Raw genomic sequence first — 22986 nt, 5'->3', positions numbered from 1 at the left:
TTAAACTTAGGATTTATCTTAATTTTATCTGTTTGAATAAAGGGGTAATCCTGGACCTAAGAGTTATCAGGATATCCTGATAAAGTCTATATAACTAGACTATTGTAACCTATGCTAAAGTAGAATACAATAATAAAAATTATCAGGTGTTTTCTTCCTGATTTCACATAGATTATTCAATCTTTACCAAACAACAGTAATTCAATAAAATATTAAGCTAACAAAAAACTGAGAATAATTGTTAAGTACTTCACTCATTCTCTAAGAAGAGCTCTCCATAAGGGATTTCATACGTATAAGTACTTCTCTAAAAGTGATCAACTTCCTACATAAATATTCCAAATATCTGTAGGAAAACTTCACGAAACTAACAGAATATGATAAAGAAAATCCTAAAATCATGCGACCTGATACAAACATTTGATACACTCATGACCATGAATAATTTCAACAGACATTGGTGATGAATGAAGACTTCCAGCCTAGAGAGATAGAGACAGCGAAAATTGAACATATCAATTAAAAAAAAAAAAAAAACACTGAGAATTTACATGCTTTTTAATGATAAACACATAAGCCTAAGTGTAAAATAGCATATCTGCTAGGAGTGGGTGAATTTTGTGACGTCCATCCCATCCATCAAGACTTCCAAGCCAAAACCCCATGTACCGAATTCTTGTTCAAGAAGAAAGCAATCCTCAATCGATATTAGGCAATTCAAATCATTAGGGGAAACTAAATAACTGATTTATAATGCCCATAACTAAAAGCATGGAGGAATCCAACAAAAAACCAATGATTACATGAAATCCACCAAAAAAAGAAATTAAAATGACATTGGTCAAGCATCAGCGGAAGCATGAAAAACTACAATGCCACAACTGCATGTAAATTAAAAAGAATTAGCCTGGGAAGATTACTTATTCATAATCATTATTGAGATAACACTTTCCCATCACAGATACTTCAAACAATTCTTCTGAGAAAAAAAAACTTCAAGTCTATATCAAGGTTTATGATAGTAGAATGAAAATTGTGCAAAATTAAAGAAATGCAGATATAACATTGATGTGCAGTGCTATTAGAGTATGTCATACAATTCAATATAATAAACATTAGTTTGTTAAGAAGACCAAAAAAAAGGTATATTAGTAACCTTACCACTAGTTCAGTTGTATCAAAAGCTTGCACTTCAACATAACTGCTATAGGACAATCACTAAAAAGCCATCATTGAGATAAATATCAGAGTACTAACTACATTCAGAGGCTGCACCTTTTTAGAGACTACATTTTTTGAGCCCCAAGTTCAATATCAAACAACCTAGTGAGTCTTTGTTAAACCTAATCTAGAAACATTGTATGGACTATCATCTGGCTCCAAATTACTTTCTATCCAGAAATTTAACGCAATGTCAAACCCTAAAAGCAAAGTACAATGTTGAATCATGATTTACAAATTCGTAAATCTTTGTAAGAAACGGTTCGGAAAAGATATCATTCCAACTATACCTACGAGACCTTTTATCAGGATAGGTAGCATCTTCATTATTGTAGAATGTTTGGTGATAGAAGATACCCCTAAGAAAAAGGCAGAAAGCAAATTATCCCTAAGAAAATTGAATAACTTCTACAGCAGAAGCTAACATAATTTTTACAGAAACTGCTGCATTTTGGAGATCAAGTTTTACTTCAGCTAAGAAAGTTTCAGGTGAAAAAAAATAAAATAAAATAAAGAATAACTGCATGGCAAGAAATACCTTTATAGCGTTTCCAAGATCATCAAAGGCTTCCGAAACAGGAGGACATCAAAACTGAAAATCATTCGTAGCTTGCCTTTTGCCAAGACTTTCAAAAACAAACCTGAAAGCAATATCATACAAATGGCTCAACTATTGCTTTTAACAATGCAGAAGTTTAAGGAAATTGTCATAAGGCTCAAGAACAATATAAACATCAAATTGACAACAAGTTCAAATAGAGGCAATAACAATAGTTGTGCAACAAGTGTTCAAGGTGTACCAAAAGTATACACTTCCCCATGGCTCAACCACAATATAATGTTACCAGGTTCCCCCAGTTGTACTCCACAAATCATTTCTCATGCTTACCACCTCCCCATATAGTCAAGCATCCAATCAGCAAACCAAATGAACACAATCAAAAAGAGTAGAAGAATTTAAACGATTAAGAGAACAAAAATCTTGTGTGCAATACATCAATATTGCTAGTATAGCATTGTGAAAAAACTAACCAATTCCCTGTATTCCAAAATATCCAATAAAAAATCACATAAATAAGGAAAACATGGGGAAAAAAGAAAATAAACAAACATCAACCAGAAAAAAGAAACAAGAACTGTTTCAAGAAGTCTTGAACTATAATTCACAGAGTCTTTAATTGCTTGTTGAAAAGCAACAATGGAAGAGGAATTGCGTGAACAACACAACATCAGTTAATACATAAAACAAGGCAAATGCATAAAGGAAATAGGAACAATACATGGTAATGTTAAGAATATCACATGACACAAATAAGGAAAACTAAATTGTTACACATATGATGGATTATTTTCTCTCCTCAGGTATTTAGATTCTTCACACATGCCTACTCTGCAGAAGAATCATGAACTGAATTTCACTCCTGAACCCAGATTTATGCATGCCTATAGACCAAACTCACCTACAATCCTTCTAAAGAACAATGGGACAGCATACAAACATTTGTACCCACAGGACATACTTATTTGAATATCTGTTTACAGTATAGGTGTTAGTGAAAACTCTAACACCACACTAGCATGCAATATTCAGGCAAAGCAACTAATTCTTCTCCATAATTATCATTAAGACAACTCCTTCCTATCATAGAAACTTCAAATAACTCTTCTAAGTTCTAACAACAAAAACTTCAAGTCTATCTCAAGGTTTATGATAGTAGAATGAAAATTGTGCACAATTAAAGCAATACAGATATAACATTGATGTGCAAAGCTATTAGAGTATGTCATACAATTCAACATAATAAACACTAATTAGTTTGTCAAGAAGATAAAAAAAAAAAAAAAGGTGTATTAATAACCTTACCACTAGTTGAGTGGGATCAAAAGCTTGCACTTCAACATAGCTACTATAGGACAATCACTAAAAAGCAACTAAATTAAGATGTAATTTTAGAAAAGAAAAAGCAGCCATAGTTAAGATAAATATCAGAGTGCTAACCACCTTCAGAGGCTGCATCTTTTCAGAGACTGCATCTTTTGAGCCCTAAGTTCAATAACAAACACCTGTTTAGTGAGTCTTTGGTAAACCTAATCCAGAAACATGGTACGGACTATCATCTGGCTCCAAATTACCTTCTATCCAGAATTTTAACACCATGTCAAACCCTAGCAGGTTCATGATTTGGAAATTGAATGCTGATGACTTGTTTCCTCTCCTAGGTATTTTAATTCCTCATAGACACCTAGTCCACTGAAGAATCATGAACCCAGTTTGACAAAATTAACCCAGTCTTATGCATGCATAAGTTATAAGGACTGGACTCACCTTCAATCCTTCTAAAGGACAATGGTACAACATATTTACTGTTGAACCCTCAGAAAACTGACAAGAAATACTTGAGTGATATAATGTTACCGTCTCGATCTGAGCATCTGTTAACAATTTGGTGTAGTGAAGACTACAATACTACACTATGCATGCAATGTTGAGCCAAAGCTGAAAAATATTATGTATGTATTCATCAAAGTCAAAACACAAGCATGGATGCAAAAAAACATTAGAGAAAAAAAGCTTTGATGAAAAAAAATGCCTTTCCATAACATTAATTAAGGTCTGTTGAAAAGTAAATGTGACCATTGACAGTTTCTGCTATAGCATCCGGGAGCTCCAAAATTGTTTTCTTTCAACCTGGCAAACACAGGTAATTTTTACAGTCAAGAAGTCCATTATTGAGAGTTAAACATTGAATTAAAGACAGTAAAATAACATTATACTACCTCAATTTCAATACTAGTTTCAGCATTCCTTGTCAAATCTACAAAAGATCCTGCACTTTCCACCAGTGAAAAGCTCACAAATTCCACTGCCAAAAACTGCCTTAAAAAATCAACGAATCCAATACTTAATAAATATACTAATTAAACCACAATGAAGGTCTAACAATTAGATATTATATTGGAAACTGTGGCACAAATTGGAGGCTAAAGAGAACAGGTTCCTTCTCTTGTATGGTTCCTTAGTAATGGTCCGATGTTAGTGGTTGGCGAGGAGGCATTTTTGGAACGTAAGGACATACAACTATACCTAAGAGACTTTTTATTAGGATAGGTTACATATTTATCATTGCAGAACGCTGGGTGATAGAACATAGCTATGAGAAGAAGGCAGAAATCAAATTATCTCCAAGAAAATTGAATAACTTATACAACAGAAGCTAACATAATTTTTACAGAAACTGATGCACTTGGGAGATCAAATTTTACTTCAGCTAAGAAAGTTTTAAGTGAAAAAAATAATAATAAAGGATAACTGCATGGCAAGAAATACCTTTATTTCATTTCCAAGATCATCAAAGGCTTTCAAAATAGGAGGATATCAAACCTGAAAATCATTCGTAGCTTGCCTTTTGCCAAGACTCTCAAAAACAAATCTGAAAGCAATATCATACAAATGGCTCAACTATTGCTTTTAACAATGATGAAGTTGAAGGAAATTGTCATAAGGCTCAAGAACAATATAAACATCAAATTGATAACAAGTTGAAACAGAGGTAATAATAATAGCTGTGCACCTAGTGTTCAAGGTGTACCAAAAGTCTGCACTTCCCCATGGCTCAACCACAATATAATGTTACCAGGTTCTCCCAGTTGTACTCCACAAATCATATCTCATGCTTACCACCTCCCCATATAGTCAAGCATCCAATCAGCAAACCAAATGAACACAATAAAAAAGAGTAGAAGAATTTAAACGATTGAGAGAACAAAAATCCAGTATGCAATACATCAATATTGCTAGTATAGCATCGTGTAAAAACTAACCAATTCCCCGTATTCCAAAATATCCAATAAAAAATCACATAAATAAGGAAAACATAGGAAAAAAAGAAAAGAAAGAAACATCAACCAGAAAAAAGAAACAATAACTATTTCAAGAAGTCTTGAACTATAATTCACAAAGTCTTTAATTGCTTGTTGAAAAGTAACAATGGAAGAGGAATTGCATGAATGACACAACATTAGTTAATACATAAAACAAGGCAGATGCATCAAGGAAATAGGAACAGTACATGGTAATGTTAAGAATATCACATGACACAAATAAGGAAAACTAAATTGTTACACATATGATGGATTATTTTCTCTCCCCGGGTCTTTAGATTCTTCACACATGCCTACTCTACAGAAGAATCATGAACCAAAATTTCATTCCTGAACCCAGATTTATGCATGCCTATAGACCAAACTCACCTACAATCCTTCTAAAGAACAATGGGACAGCATACAAACATTTGTACCAGTAGGACATACTTATTTGAATATCTGTTTACAGTAAAGGTGTCAGTGAAAACTCCAACACTACACAAGCATGCAATATTTAGGCAAAGCAACTAATTCTTATCCATAATCATCATTGAGACAACTCCTTCCTATCACAGATACTTCAAATAACTCTTCTAAGTTCTAACAACAAAAACTTCAAGTCTATCTCAAGGTTTATGATAGTAGAACGAAAATTGTGCAAAATTAAAGCAATACAGATATCACATTGATGTGCAAAGCTATTAGAGTATGTCATACAATTCAACATAATGAACATTAATTACTTTGTCAAGAAGACCAAAAAAAAAAAAAAAAGGTGTATTAATAACCTTACCACTAGTTGAGTGGGATCAAAAGCTTGCACTTCAATATAGCTACTACAGGACAATCACTAAAAAGCAACTAAATTAAGATGTAATTTTAGAAACGAAAAAGCAGCCATAGTTAAGATAAATATCAGAGTGCTAACTACCTTCAGAGGCTGCATCTTTTCAGAGACTGCATCTTTTGAGCCCCAAGTTCAATAACAAGCACCTGTTTAATGAGTCTTTGTAAACCTAATCCAGAAACATGGTACAGACTATCATCTGGCTCCAAATTACCTTTTATCCAGAATTTTAATACCATGTCAAACCCTAACAGGTTCATGATTTGGAAATTGAATGCTAATGACTTGTTTCCTCTCCTAAGTGTTTTAATTCCTCATAGACACCTAGTCCACTGAAGAATCATGAACCCAATTTGACAAAATTAACCTAGTCTTATGCATGCATAAGTTATAAGGACTGGACTCACTTCAATCCTTCTAAAGGACAACAATACATCATATTTACGGTTAAACCCTCAGAAAAATGGAAGGAAATACTTTAGTAGTGCACAATTGCCATCTCGATCTAAGCATCTATTCACAATTTGGTGAAATAAAAACTCCAACACTATACTATGCATGCAATGTTGAGCCAAAGCAGAGAAATATTATATATGTATTCGTCAAAGTCACAGCACAATCCTGGATGCAAAAATACATTAGAGAAAAAAAGCTTTCAATGAACAAAAAAAATGCTTTCCTATAACATTAATTAAGGTCTGCTGAAAAGTAAATATGACCATTGCCACTTTCTGCTATAGCATCCATGAGCTCCAAAATTGTTTTCTTTCAACCTTGCAAACACATGTAATTTTTACAGTCAAGAAGTCCATTATTGAGAGTTAAACATTGAATTAAAGACAGTAAAATAACATTATACTACCTCAATTTAAATACTAGTTTCAGCATTCCTTGTGACATCTACAAAAGATCTTGCGCTTTCAACCAGTGAAAAGCTCACAAGTTACACTGCCAAAAAATTGCCTTAAAAAATCAACGAATCCAATACTTAATAAATTACTAATTAAACCATAGTGAAGATCTAACAATTAGATATTATATTGGAAACTGTGGTACAAATTGGAGGCAAAAGAGAATATGTTCCTTCTCTTGTATGGTTCCTTAGTAATGGTCCGATGTTAGTGGTTGGCGAGGAGGCATTTTTGGAACGTAAGGACATACAACTATACCTACGAGACTTTTTATCAGAATAGGTTGCGTATTCATCATTGCAGAATGCTGGGTGATAGAACATAGCTCTGAGAAAAAGGCGGACTTTTACTATTATCGCTTGTGGGATGCTTTTATTATTTGTTGATTTGAAGTTTTTTCTTATCGAGTATGTATATCTATTGCCCACTTAGTAACAATTTATTAAATTATTGTATATTTTAATTGGTCTTGTTTAATTAATGTTTATGCTGCTAAATTTGATAATTGAGAAAAAACAAAAATCATTTTATGCAGGTAACCCGCGGGTTGACCCGTACCCATAAAAAAAAATTACTTGTGCCTGTTTCACCGGTGACCCGTTACTACTCGGTCCATACCCACCCGACCCACCCGTTTGCCAGGTCTAAATACGACTAGTGATGTCAATGAAAATGAGAATAAGAACGAGTATGTAAATCCAGATAAGAATAGGAATTAGAGTAAGAATGAGAATTGAAAAATGAATTGAAACTGAAATAAGAACGAGAATTAAAATCAGAATATATAATAAAATAAGAGTAGGAATTGGAATTGGAATTTGAATAATAAATAGAACAAGAACAATAATAGAAATAGAAATTTAAACTGAAATTAAATTAAAGAATTCAAAATTAAAATTTAGATTTCAATAATGAATTTGAAATCCACTTTATGAGTCTTCCTAAAAATTATTAGAACCAACATTATAAATTCTAAATACACTTTAACGTTTTGTTTTAATTTTTTGAAATATTCCCAAATATAGTTATTTTTACTAATTTAATTCTCAAAATGTTTAAAGGATATATTTAACTATAAAATCATACGACTTAACTTAATTGCCGTAATGAAAATAACAAGGACAAAAATGGCCAGAATTCGCTAGACTACCAAGTCTAGCACTATCTAATGTAGTCGAGCGTGTTTTAACTAAACTATTAAATTGTACAATTAAATGATAGAATCGAGTTAAACTATCAAGTCTAACATATTTTAACATTATATATTAGGAATGTATCGTTTGTTGTTTTATTAAGCATATAATTGGTAAATTGTTGGATTTTTTGACTAAATTTTTCATTTAAATAAATATAAATTTGAAGAAGAAAAAGTAAAGAAGAAAATTAAGTTCAAACTTGATATTAGAAAAGATGTGTAAACAAAAAAATCTAATTAAATTTATAATTTTAATATATTTAAATAAATATTTAGCGTTACTATTTGGTGTATTTTTTGTCATTTCAGTAGAGAATTTACAAGTATTTGAAGGATCTTGGCAATAATAGACTAAAACCGAGGGAAAAAATAGTGAACTTATCTGCATGATACAATTTAAATTTGCGACACTAATTTATAAAGATCTGTTAAGTTGTTCAAATTGAGTAAATGACTTTTTTTCCCACCCAAGGTTTGCCTTAATGACATTTTTCACCCAAAAAGTTTCAAAATATCACTTTTCTACCTACAATTTATATTCTGTTAATACCCAAAATACACTTCAGTTTCTTAGCCGATGTTTGACGAGTTACCAAGACAGGGTAAGAGGGATTTTGTTGAGTAGAGGCTGGTAGATTGAATGGTTGTGACTAATTGAATATTCATTATTGGAATGAACCAAAAATCAATTAAAAACAGGAACCCTAACTCTGTAGTGGCCAGCAATCGGTGAGAAATCAAATGCCGGAGTGAGAGAGGTTTTGTAGAGAGCAGACTGAAGGTTCAAATGATGGTGACGGAGATAATTCTTGCCACCGGAATCGGCTTTCAGTAGTAATGGAATATTAAAGTGGTATTTTTAAACTTTTTTTAGTTTTTGTGGAAAAGTGTCATTAAGGTACCCCTTGGGTGGGAAAAAGTCATATACTCTGTTAAAATTCTTATGGACTCCAATTATTTAAGGATAAACGTTAAAGATGTCAGTGTTATTTTCCCATTAGTTTAACATAATTTCTACTCTTTATAACAATATCTGCCAAACTATTTGTCATCCTCGCATCAAAAAGAGGATTTTGGTACTTAATTCCACCAGAAGAATAAGAATGGGCATCTAGGTAGTGAGGGCTCCACTTCCTCTTGGTGTAGCGGCATTGAACTCTAATAATAAGAGTTTACATTTGTAGCAGAGAAGAAAGAGACTTAACATTATCACTTGTACTACTAGCACCAGCACCAGCACCAGTACCAGTGTATTGGAGGTTAATGAGATACGAAAAAGATGCAAAAAATGGCAATGGAAAGGCCAGTACTCAATTAATTACTTGGTTTCTTCTAATCCTAATTCACTTTCCAATTCTTCCCTACTTCTTGTTCATGGCTTCAGCGCCTCTATTCCTCACTAAGGCAGGTTACTTTTCAATATTATCATTCTTATAATTTTTTTTATATGCAATACCAACCACACATTTCATTCTCCAGATACATATCTATTGTAAAACCCCCCTCCAGTCAGGTATCCTCTGAATATCCCTCAATAAGAATCCTGAGGATACATGTTTGGAGAACGAGTTGTATTTAGAAAAAATATGTATAAGGATAATAATAATAATATCCAAAACATGCATATAAAATGTCACGCAGGATCCAAACTTATAATTTACAAACTTTAAGAAATTATACAATCAAAACATATTTATAGGGTGGAAGCTTCCAAAGGTATTTCACAAATATTTATCTTTTACATTATTTACATCAAGATAAAAACATCAAGATGACAATAAATCATCTCCCCTCACGTGTAGTCCCGCTGTCTCTAGCATCCCTCGCTTCTAGTCTACCTGCAAAGCAATCAACAATGAAAGGGTGAGCGCTAATCGCTCAGTAAGGAATGATCCGTTTCATTCTAAATGTACTATTTGATCTTTATTTAAACATATTTGTTAACACATCACTTATCTTTTACATCTAGGGATACTTCCCCTTTTATTACTAATTCATATGCTTTTCATCATTTTATCCCATGGCTAGATAAACATCAATGTGTACACATACAAATAAGTATGTAAACATAGTACACACACATCACATATCATGACATAACATCTAAAATCATCTAACATGAGTATAAATCATCTCATGATGTAAATAACATCATAACTCATGTAATGCAACTAAATGCATATGAAACATTTAACGTCTAGCCGATCGGACCTTTCTTAGCATCTTAAGCACTTCATATCATCTAGCCTCAAATTTCATCTAGAGCTCATATCATCGGGAGGCGTGCTTACGCGTTATTTAGCATCTAAAGCATATATTCATCTTTCCTCAACCGGTATACGAGGATATGCTTACGCGTTTTCCATCATGTCTATATGCATCTCTATCATGTCTATTTGCATCTCTAACATCTTATGGCATGTAAATACATATTTTGGTGAGCTTAATACTTTTAATTCATCTATGGATTATCAATCCACTTACATTACCTCTTGCTCACATACATCATCTTAAAACATGTATTATATTGCATCTTCATGCCATTTCATAACATTAATCATGTATTAACATCATGACCATGTATATCTTTCAAATATCATCTAACTAATGGGTAAACATTAGTACATGGCATACTTACAATAATACATTAATAATCAATTCATAATCATAAGAATTGATTATGTTAAATCTTAAACTTTAATAACCAGTTTATGCTTCAGGCCATTTTCCATCCTTTTCTCAAACGAATTGGCTCTTGGCATAAACATAAAAGTTATAGGTCTGTGTCTTAGCTTTCTAATGCTTCAAGAATCATCTCATTTCGATTTTTATAACTCAAGTTATGGTCGAAATACTGAAGCAGGGTTAACAAAACCCCTAAGCCCACTAAATCCGAATTTTCATATTAACTATGCCACATCAATTCCTATTGACATTAACCAATAGGTTAACTTATGGATCAAATAAACCTCCCCTTAATAGTCTTTAACATCTTAAAGGAAGTGTAAAATCTCATTCCCATAATCATCCATTATTGCTATAACATTGTAAGCTAATGCAAACAACACATCAACACTTCTAATAGCAACCATTCAACACCATGTGGCCTCCAATACTACAATTTTTGCCACAATCAGTATCCACACTTCATTTTCTTCAATCAAACATCACAACTCATAAAACATAAATAGCAATAACTTCATGTATAATGAATTCAAGGCAATAAGTAGAATAAATGAGTTCAACTACACTTGCCATCAACTAATTCTATGCCTTAAAGCTTTAATTTAAGGTTTCATAAAAATCTACAAACCCTAGCATAAACCCTAAAGTCATGGGAGGTTCTTCCTTACCTTTTTAAAGACTTCCTCCAACAAATCCTTTGCCTTTGACTTCTTTTACACCTTAATCCTACATATATAACATTATACCTCAACATCTACCTCAAATCTTCAAATCACATCAAAACTAAAGTTTTTAATCCTTACCTTAAACCCTTCAAATTGAAGATCCAAGGCTCCTATCTTGTTCTCCTTGAAAAATTATGCAAAACTCCTTGAAAACCTAGAGAAAGAAAGCTTGTTTCATGGAAGATTTGAGAGAAAATGGAAGAAATGTTGAAGAAAGGCTCTCTCCTTTGGCTTGAACGAATTTCATCTCATTTATAGGAAAATATTTCATTTATTTTCCAAAATTATGCAATTGGCCCAATTATTTTAATTGTATAACTCATAAGTCCTTAATTCTTCATATAAGGGCATTTTGGTCATTTCACACTAGACATAATTATTACTTAATTAATGCCATTAAATGCAATGAAGCCTACTCATCCTTGACTTTTTCAATGCTTATCCATAGGCAAAATAACCATTTTGCCCCTAAGCCTCTCTATGGATAATTTATTCATACCGTTTCAAATAAATTGACTATTTTGCCCTTAGTTAGATTTTATGCTTTTTAACATAAAATTAACATCTAAAGGACTATTTTGAGTTAGGAACATACCTTTGATATCTTAGGCATTACATCTATTATGTGTGATTCTTCCATCAAGCTCAAAGAGTTGCGAGGTAATAGCTCAACCCAGAATCAATCTGATTTATTGATTGTCTGGCCCAACATAAGCTCATCGAGAAATAGCTCGACCTAGCACAAGCTAGTCGCGAACAATCTGAGTGATCATTCAATCAATTCCCAGATAATTTTAGATCCAAGATATCTCAAGAATTATCATATTGACAATAATCCTTGCACAATCACAGTGCCCAATCTCGAGAATATCGAAGTCGCATTTCAATTTAATTGTAATCCCTTAATTTTGCACTTTCCTTTGTACAAACTTCGTATATAAACCCCCTCAAACTATGAGGAAAGGGTTGGAAAATACTCCTAGAATTACCACTGTAAGCTCACACAACAAATACAAAGAACAATGGATGTAGGCTTAAGAGCTCATCTCGCCGAACCATTTTAAAATCCTTTTTTTCCATTTACGTTACTGCATTCATTATTTATCCATTGCTAGGTATTCGGAATCACACACACACCGGTTCTAATCCTGTCAAGGTCGATCGGATCACTCCAGTTGGTGTAGATTTCTGTATCAACAATATCTATCTATCAACTAAATTAGGATTTTTCTATCAGGAACATTATTGTACTGGAAAAGAACTACACTGTTTATGCCATTGACCTTCTTGGGTTTGGTGCTTCAAATAAGCCTACAGGTTTCTCATATACCATGGAGGCATGGGCTTAAGTAACCTACATCATATCCACATTTTTATGGGCTCATGTTTTTATCTGTTCTTTGGATAATTGAGTTTTATCTTATATTTTTTTTTTAAAGTTGTTGATTATTTGTTTTGATTAATGAGGTCTGTGAGTTTTGGTGACAAATCTTGGAATCATGGAAATTTTTATCATTAAATTATTTATCCTTTGTTTAACCCATATCAATTTCTTATCCACTGGGAATATTCCTGCTAATTAACCTCAGACTTATTACATACAATTAATATTGGATTTCTTGGCTGAAGTTGTTCGGAAGCCAATTGTGCTTATAGGGAACTTTGTTGGAGGTCTTGCTTATGTGATTGCTACCTCAGGTATGCTTGGTTGCAAAGAAAATAGTTGCTCCTAATATTAGCCTTTTTGTCATCTGGGGTTTTGCATTTATGCTTATTTTACTTCCCCTACAAGAGTCCAATCAAAATCTTGTTCAAGGGCTTATGTTGTTGAATTGTGTTGGTGGCATGAACAATAATGTAATTGTTGATGATTGGAGGATCAAGCTGTTACTACCTTTGCTTTGGTTCTTTGATTTTTTTGTTGAAGCAAAGGGTGATTGTGTTGAGAGTAGCGCAAAAACAGTGTAAAGAAAATGAAAACTGCAGAAAGCTGAAAATGGAATGACGCAAGTTGTATTTCTTTTCTTCATCTTTTGTATACAGTGCATGCATATATTTATAGATAAAACAGATAAAAGAATAACAATAGCTGGCAAACATATAACAGATAAAGGAATAATAACAGCTGGCAAATATATAACAAATTGGACTCAACAAACGCAACAGAATGGCCTCATCGTCTTCACGTGACTGTTGAGTTTTTATCAGGTGGAACCATGGCTATTGTAGGTCCAATTGCATCCTCTAATCTTAACATCCCCCTGCAAGATAGAGAGTATATATTTAGTACTCCTATCTTGGACAATAGTCGCGTGAGTGTCAGAGCATGCAGAGGCTTGGTAAAGAGATCAGCCAACTACTCAGAAGAAGAAACGTGGGCAGTGGCAACATTCCTAACCAAGATGTTGTCATGAACAAGATGGCAGTCCAGCTCAATATGCTTGGTGCGCTCATGGAACATAGGGTTGGCAGCGATATGTATCGCGGCTAAGTTGTCACAATATAAGGTGGCTGGATCAAAAATGGTAACACAAAGGTCTTTGAGAAAAAAACGAAGCCATGTGATTTCACACACGATAGCCGCCATGGCCCTATATTCCGGCTCGGCTGAGGATCATGAAACTGTGTTCTGCTTTTTCGATTTCCAGGCAACAAGAGACTTGCCAATAAACACACAAAAATCCGTCGTTGATCTCCTAGTGTCAAGACAATTTGCCTAGTTTGCATCAGAGTAGGCAATGAGTTTCAATGAGGAGGTGGTAGGAAAAAATAAACCTTGGCCTGGGGTCCCTTTAAGATACCGAAGAACTTTGAGAAGGGCATTATAATGGGGTACTCGTGGGGTCTCCAAGAACTAACTCAGAAGATTGACACTGTAATTGAGGTCAGGTCATGTATTGGTCAGGTAGAGGAGCTTGCCAACCAATTTTCGATACTGAGTAGGATCGTGAAACACCTCACCTTAGTCTTTCTGGAGTTTCATATTCGGTTCCATTGGCAGAGAGGAAGTTCGGGCAGTAAGTAAACTAGTCTCAGAAACTATATCTAGGGTGTACTTATGCTAACAAATTTGTATTCCATCCTTTGAGCGAGCTATTTCCATGCCAAGAAAATATTTGAGTGAGCCCAGGTTCTTGATTCTGAATTTGGTGGACAAAAATTTCTTAACCTTATCGGTGGAAGTCTGATATGAACTCATGATAATAATGTCATCTACGTAGACCAATAGAGCTGTGAAAGAAGAAGCCGTGTGTTTGATGAACAAACTATAGTCTGACTTAGACTACACAAAGCCAATCTCATCCAGCGAAGATGAAAGTTTTGTGTTCCACTATCGTGATGCCTGTCGAAGATCATAAATGCTTTTTCTCAATTTAAAGACTTGATTCTCTTTTGAGGAAGCTAGACCGGGAGGAAGCCGCATGTATAATTCTTCATCAAGGTCTCCGTATAGAAATGTGTTATTAATGTCCAACTGCTACAAATCCCATCCTTTTATGGTAGCTACAGCAAGCAAAGTGCGAATGGAAATCATCTTTGCAACAGGAGAAAAAGTGTCATGAAAATCTATTCCTTCATATTGAGTGAAGCCCTTTGCCACCAAGCGTGCTTTAGCACGTTCAACAGATCCATCAGCTTTGAATTTGTAGCGAAAAATCCATTTGCAATCAATCGATTTCTTGCCAGGAGGTAAGTCAATGACAGACCATGTTTCATTAGTCTCCAAAGCAGTAAGTTCCTGCTCCATCGCCTCACGCCAGATAGGGTCTTTGAGAGCTTGAATGTGTGACTTGGGCTCGGTATGGATAAAGATGGAAGTGGTAAATGCTCTAAATGATGGAGATAAAAGCTTGTAAGATATGACAGATGATAAGGGATATAGATTATGCAAACCTGCGCGAGACAGAGATCCAGTGGCTTCCAACTTGGAGTTCGACGTCAATAGAGACAATGTATTACAGTGAAAATCCTTGAGATATGCCAGGGCGGTTCGAATTCTGGTTGACCGATGTGGGGTTGGCGAGGGAGTGTTGTTGGTGAGGTTGGTAATGTGACTGTTGTCGATGGAGGTAGGGGAAAGGACATGATCGTCCTGGTGAGGGACTTCACTAAAATCTGTGTGTACAGGAGGTGTTTGATTGAGGTGGTCAGTGGGGAAAAGAGACAAATAGGTTTGTGTTTGTTTGAGAGGAAAGATGTGCTCATGGAATACCACATCACGGGAAAGGAAAATCTGATTGGTGGTTGTGTCAAGGAGCTTGTATCCTTTGACTCCATATGGGTAGCCAATGAATAAGCATTTTCTAGCTTGGGGTTCAAATTTGGAGCAGCCATGGTTTAGTGTAGATGCAAAATAGAGGCAACCGAATGTTTTGAGATGGGAATATGTGGGTTTTTTGTTGTAGGGTTTTTCAAAAGGTGATTGGTAGTGCAGATTAGAAGAGGGTGTTCGATTGATCAAATAAACGGCAATAATAACAAATTCTGTCCAATATCGCATAGGAAGTCCTGATTGAAATTTTAAGGCTTTAGTGACGTTCAATATATGCTTATGTTTTCGTTCAGTGAGAGCGTTTTGTTGTGGAGTGGCAACACAGGTCAGTTAATGAATTGTGCCTTTGGAATTGTAAAATTTGGGCATATGAAATTTGACACCGTTATCAGTTCTGATTATTTTGATTTGGGTGTTGAATTGTGTGGATATAAGGGAAAAGAAATTTTGAATTAAAGTTCGGGCTTCTGATTTGTTTTGCAACAAATAGATCCAAGTGCATCTGGTAAACTGATCTACAATTGTAAGAAAATAATGGGTGCCATTGTAGGCTTGTGTGGAATTTGGTCCCCAAATATCTGCTGAAATTAAATCAAAAGGCTTGGTAACCGTGGTGATAGACTAAGGAAATGGAAGTTTATGTTGCTTGGCAAGTGGACAAATTTCACAAGAGAATTGAGATAAACTTGTAGGCCTTGAATTTGATTTTTGAATTTCATTTAATACATGCTGTGTCATGGAACTATGCCCCAGTCTGTAATGCCATAAAGTGTAATCGTCAAACGTTGAAGTATTGGTGGTGTTAACATAGCTTGAATAGAATTTAGAAAGAAACATTTGTAAAGCGTTGGGAGCTAGTGTTGAAGGTTGAAGATGGTAAAGGCCATTATGCATTGTCCCCATGCCAGTCGTCTTCCAAGATGAAGGGTCCTGTATGTAGCAAGAGTTGGAAAAAAATATGAGACAACAATTTGAATGTGTAGTTAAAGATTTAGCTGAGAGCAAATTAAAGGAGAAGGTTGGCACGCATAGCACATGCTTGAGAACGATATGATCAGAGAGAGGAATATCACCCACATGTGTGGCCAATGTGGTGGTGCCATTTGGAAGTTTAATGGTGTGGGAAACAAAAGACACGTTATGCGTGAAAAGATGGGGGCTGCAGATCATGTGATCTGTAGCTCCAGTATCAATTATCCAAGAGGAAAATGATTTTGTGAAAGTGTGTGATGTGTGTGTGAAATGCCATGAATGAATACCAGAGACGGGTAAAATTTCGGTGGTTGAGGAACTAGAACATGCATGGTTTGCTGTAGAGGTAATTGCTAGAGACTGAGAGGATTGGAGCAAGGCGATGAGCTGGTTGTACTGCTCTTGAGTAATAGATGGTCTATTGTCGATTTGTTCATGTTCAAGTGAAGATTGATTAGCGTAGGATTTAGATCTGGAGTTGTTTATGTGACCTAGAGGAAAGCCATTAAGCTTGTAGCATTTATCTTTGGCATGGCCTGGTATGTTGCAATGTGTGCATACGGGAAGATTGGGGTTGGCTTTGAAGCATCGTTCCAGTGAATGGCCTGGAATGTTACAATGGGAACAGAATAATCGATCCTTGCGGGAGGAAGAATGACTTCGTTGGTTGGGTCCTTTTGCCGCCATTGCAATCAGAGCAGAAGGGGAGTGAAGTTGGCGTCGTCTTTCTTCCTGTTGGACAAGAGATAGAACACGATTCAGTGCTGGAAGAGGATCATAGAGGAGTATTTGGGTGCGAATAGCATCAAATGAGTCATGTGATCCCATAAGGAATTGCATAACCCTGCTTCTGTGATTATATTCCATCAAGGTCTTGATTGCGCCACATGAACATGACGGCATTGGTTCATAAATCTCTAGTTCATCCCAGAAACTTTTCAATCGGTTGTAGTATTGGCTAACCAAATCATCATCTTGTGTAAGTGCTGAGATGGACTTGGTGAGCTGAAAAATTCTTGGAGCATTTTGAATTGAGAATTGCTCACGAAGATCGTTCCAAACATCCTTAGCAGTTTCAGCATGAGCTATGCTTGATATGTGTTCTAAGGCAACCGAATGTTGAATCCAAGCTATCACCATATCATTACATCGTTCCCAAGGTGCATACAAGGGATCTGTAGTTTTTGAGGGTTTAGGGATAGAGCCATCGACAAAACCCATTTTGCTTTTGATACTGAGAGCACGACGCATTGTTCTTGCCCAGACCACATAATTTTCAGTTGTAAGCAAATTTGGAACCAATGGAGAAGACGCACCTTCACCAGGTTGGACAAAATAGGGGCTGGCAGGATTTTGTGGGTTGGTTTAGGAATTGGAAGGCATTGTGGGATCGTTGGTTTAAGAGCTGAAAGGTGTATCTGTCATAGCTCCGATACCATGTTGAGAGTAGCGCAAAAACAGTGTAAAGGAAATGGAAACTGCAGAAAGCTGAAAATGAAATGACGCAAGTTGTATTTCTTTTCTTCATCTTTTGTATACAGTGCATGCAGATATTTATAGATAAAACAGATAAAAGAATAACAATAGCTGGCAAACATATAATAGATAAAGGAATAATAACAGTTGGCAAATATATAACAAATTGGACTCAACAAATGCAACAGAATGGCCTCATCGTCTTCAAGTGACTGTTGCGTTTTTATCATGTGGAACAATGGCTATTGTAGGTCCAATTGCATCCTCTAATCTTAACAGATTGCTTTCACAATCTTTAAGCGTATGAAACAAAGGTATTATTAGTATATCAATATCCAATCCAGTGATCATTGTTCAAAAGTGTCTGAGAGAATGAAAAAAATTATTCTAAAATTTATGGCTCATCTATGCAGAGATAGTCTAAGGAATGTTTTACTATCGATCTATGGAAATAAGGAATATGTGGATGATGTACTTGTGCAGGTATATATTGGCTGCGTTTGGATAATTATTTTTATCCATATTTTGAGTCTGATTTTGGGAAAAGTGTTTGTTTTATTATCTACATAATAGAATCCTGAAAACTCTTTTCCGACATTTTGCTAACAGCTTTTTGACCTTTTTGAATTTTTTCTGCAGACGCGTTCTCTTTTCTTCTTTCACGCCTTCACTTGTTTTTTTTCAGTCCTTTTTCACGGTTCGTCATTTCTTCTTTCACGCTTCTTCATTCTTCTTAGTACGGGTAATAAGGAAGTATATTGTGATCGTTAAAACGGGGTAGAATATGGGTGAAATAGAAAAGGATCGAGTTAACCGCAATAAGGTATTATAGACAACATGATGACTGTACGAGATAACATAACGAATACATTGTGGTCAGCACAGTAGACCATGTCGTAGTTGTTAATTGAGTATACGTGTAATAATGATGGTAAGGGTTGATAATTAGTACTTTTGTCATTTATGTATTAATGTGATATTTTTAAACAGTTGGATTAGTACTTAAAATTTATATGAGTTTTATTTTTTAATATATACGGGTGACAAAATTACCAATAAAATATTTAGTATTATTAAAATGTAACTTGATAAGTTATATATATAATAATACATTATTTTAACAAAACACAAAAAAATATTATATTAATAAATTATTTATAAAAAAATATATTAATCAAATATTCAACACAAATATCAATGTCAAAATACTCTACCAAACATATATTCTACAAATCTTATTCTCGTAATCATAACCCTATCTAACTATCCAATACTATCCCTAAAATCTTATCCAAAATAATAAATCAAACGCACCCATTATTGTTTTATCAATGCCATTGCCATTTTAATATAATCTCTCACAAAACATCTTCTCTGGATTAATCTATGTACTTGAAAACTGTAGATTGTTATGCATTGTCAAGCTATTGATAGTACACGTTACTATATTTTAATAAGTGTCATTTCTCTTAGCTGTAATTTGACTTGGCTTGGTCAAAGTGGTTGTCGATTGAATAATTCTTTGGACTGTTGAGGCACGTGGCCTTTGTTCCTCTACTTTAGTAAGAATTTTAGGAGTTAGTTTCGACAATTAGCTCACTCTTTTATGTATAAAAGTTGTTGATGCTTTAAATAATATTGGAGGACTTTGGCACCTCGAAGCACCAAAACTTTCTTTTTATTTTTATTTTTATTTTCCTTTCCAGTAGCTATCATTTGGTGTCAGAGCCTTGTTCCTACGACATGGCTGATGGGACCTGCAATGCTCAACTAACAGAAGGTATATCCACTTTAAGAGGTGAAACAACTTAATTAAAGGTAGAACAAGAACGCCAAGGAACTCTACTGGAAGCCGTTTTACAATAGATTAACCAACTTGCCACAAGCTACGATCAGCTAGCTGCTACCTTGGGAAATTCAAAAATTGGTAGCACCCATAGTTTTGTTGATCCCAGTATAGCTAGGAAGGCTAAGCTACCAATAATAGATAGCCAATTAAATGTTCAGATCGCTAACGGTGACAATCTTCCTTGCCATGACTGCTGCAAAGCTGTTCCTATCCAATTGCTAGGCTTCCAAATTGAGGCTACTTTGCATCTTTTAACTCTTGGAGGTTATGATTTGGTGTTAGGAGTGGATTGGTTGAGACGTCTTGGACCAATCTTATGGAATTTTACAGACCTTACCATGCAGTTTCCTTTTAATGGTTCCACTATTCGACTACAAGGTATAAGGCCCTCTGACAAAAATTTGGAAGAAGAGGAAAAAATTAGTAAGTGCACCAGATACTTTGGGAAAAGAGTATGGCCCCAATTTACTAGAAGTTGACAAACCAAAATCCAAGATTCCCACTCCACTAGGTATTCAAGAACTCTTACAAGAATTTGCAGGAGTTTCCTATGAGCCAACTAGTTTACCCCCACCTAGAAGCCATGACCATAAAATTCCATTAAAGGAGGAAGCTCAACCCACGTGTGTACGACCCTATAGATATCCGTATTATCAGAAGGAAGAAATTGAAAAGATAGTTCGAGAGATGTTGTCTAGTGAAGTCATCCAAACAAGTCAACCCTTACTCCTCTCTAGTGCTACTGGTGCGAAAAGCTGATGGTGGTTGGCAAATGTGTGTAGATTATCGGGCGCTGAACAAGGATATTGTTAAAGATAAGTACCCTATCCCTAATGTTGAGGAATTATTAGATGAATTGCATGAGGGCTATTATTTTTTCTAAATTAGATTTCTGATCCGGGTATCACCAAATTCGGATGAATTCTGATGATATCCACAAAACTACCTTCAGAACTCATGAGGGACACTACAAGTTTTTGGTTATGCCCTTTGGGCTTACCAATGCTCCATCTACTTTCCAGGCATTAATCAATGAAATATTTAGAGCTTATCTTCAAAAGTTTGTGCTTGTGTTTTTTGATGACATTCTCATATACAGTGCAACTTTGGAAGACCACTTGTGTCATTTAAAAATTGTTTTGGAAATTCTAAAAATACATCAATTGTATGAAAAGGCTTCAAAATGTGTATATGGTAGCCCAGAGGTGGAGTATTTGGAACAACTAATTTCCAAGGATGGTGTTAAAGCAGATCCTCACAAAATCTTTGCTATGTTGAATTGGCCAATACCTACAAGTCCTAAGGTTTTAAGCGGATTTTTGGGACTCACTGGATACTATAGAAAATTTGTCAAGGGATATGGTGAGATTGTGGCACCCCTTAAGAATTTTCTTAAAAAGAACTCTTTTATTTGGACTGAACAGGTACTCAAGCTTTTAATCAATTAAAGGAAGCAATGACAAAACCACCAGTGTGAAGGTTGCCAAATTGTTCAAAAAAAATTATTAGAGAGTGTGACGCATCTAGAGATGGTTTAGGAGCAGTTCTTATGTAAGAAGGAAAACCGTTAGCCTATTTTAGCTAGGCACTGAAGGGGAAAAGTTTGTTGAGACCTATGAGAAAGAACTAACGGCATTATTTATGGCTTTTTGGAAATGGAGGCATTATTTGTTTGGTTACAGATTCACGATACGCACGGATCAACAAGCCTTGAAACATATGTTAGAGTAGAAGGTGGGTACTTCAGCTTAACAAAAATGGGTCTCTTAATTATTAGGATATGATTTCATAATGTAATATCAGAGTGGCAAGACAAATAAAGTGACAGATGCTCTCTCATGGATACATTCTGTAGAAGGTCTAAGTATCACAACCATGGTGCTGATGCAAAGTCACACAGTTAGTGAAATAAGGGCCACATGGATGGATAAGCTACGCAAGACTTACCCACAAGATCCCCAATTGCATGATATGATTTATTGCTTCCAATAGGGGAACTTGGATTCAACCAAATATCAATACCAAAATGGGTTGTTTTTCTATAAGGGAAAACTGCATTTAGGAACCATGGTACCAATCCAACAGTAGATCTTATGTCAATTTCACAACAGTCCATTGGGAGGTCACTTGGGGTTTCTAAAAACATATTTTAGAATTAAAAGAGAATTCTTCTGGCATGGGTTAAAACAAGATGTTCAGGCTTATGTGAGGGAGTGTGATACTTGTCAACGAAACAAAATAGAAACTCTCCATCCTGCTGGTCTTCTTCAACCCTTGCTTATTCCTGCTCAAAACTAGACTGCTATCAACATGGATTTTGTTGAAGGACTGCCACTTTTAGGAGGGTGCAATGTTATCATGGTAGTAGTGGACATGTTTAGCAAATATGCACACTTTGTGTCTCTTTCACATCCATATATTGCCATAACTATAGCCCACATTTTTATGGAAAATGTTTTCAAATTACATGGCCTACCCCAATCCATAGCTAGTGATCGAGAACCTGTTTTCACAAGTCAATTTTGGAGGGAGCTGTTTCAAATTTGTGGAACTAAACTACTTCTCAATTCTTCATATCATTTGCAGACTAACGGGCAGACAGGGGTGATGAATCGAGGCATGTTATCTACGTTGTTTTTCTAGAGATAGGCCAAAAGTTGGGCTCGCTGTCTTTTTTTGGTAGAATATTCTTACAATACTTTAGTCCATACTTCAACCCAAATTACTCCTTTTGAAGCAGTGTATGGATTTCCTCCACCTCGGATGCTTCCCTTTGAACCAGGCTCCACCCGCGTGCAAGCTGTGGAAGATGAATTAAGGAGACGAGACTTTGTAATGACCTTACTTCAAGAGAATTTACAAGAAGCCTAAGCCAAATTGAAATTTCTTGCTGAAAAAAAAAAAGAACTGAGAGTGAGTTTGTGGTAGGAGATTGGGTTTATTTAAGGTTGAGGCCATATTGACAGAA

At 35.1% G+C, this 22986-nt stretch overlaps 1 pseudogene; it reads left to right on the top strand.

Moving 5' to 3' along the window:
- The first annotated feature begins 8981 nt into the window (after nt 1-8981).
- On the top strand, nt 8982-22010 carry LOC116141809 (annotated as a pseudogene).
- Nucleotides 22011-22986: the final 976 nt, after the last annotated feature.

Source organism: Pistacia vera, unplaced genomic scaffold (genome assembly GCF_008641045.1).
Source record: "Pistacia vera cultivar Batoury unplaced genomic scaffold, PisVer_v2 Contig400, whole genome shotgun sequence".
In the NCBI taxonomy this organism is placed as follows: Eukaryota; Viridiplantae; Streptophyta; class Magnoliopsida; order Sapindales; family Anacardiaceae; genus Pistacia; species Pistacia vera.
Note: the sequence above shows the minus strand (reverse complement) of the source record. Positions and strands in the feature narration are given on the sequence as shown.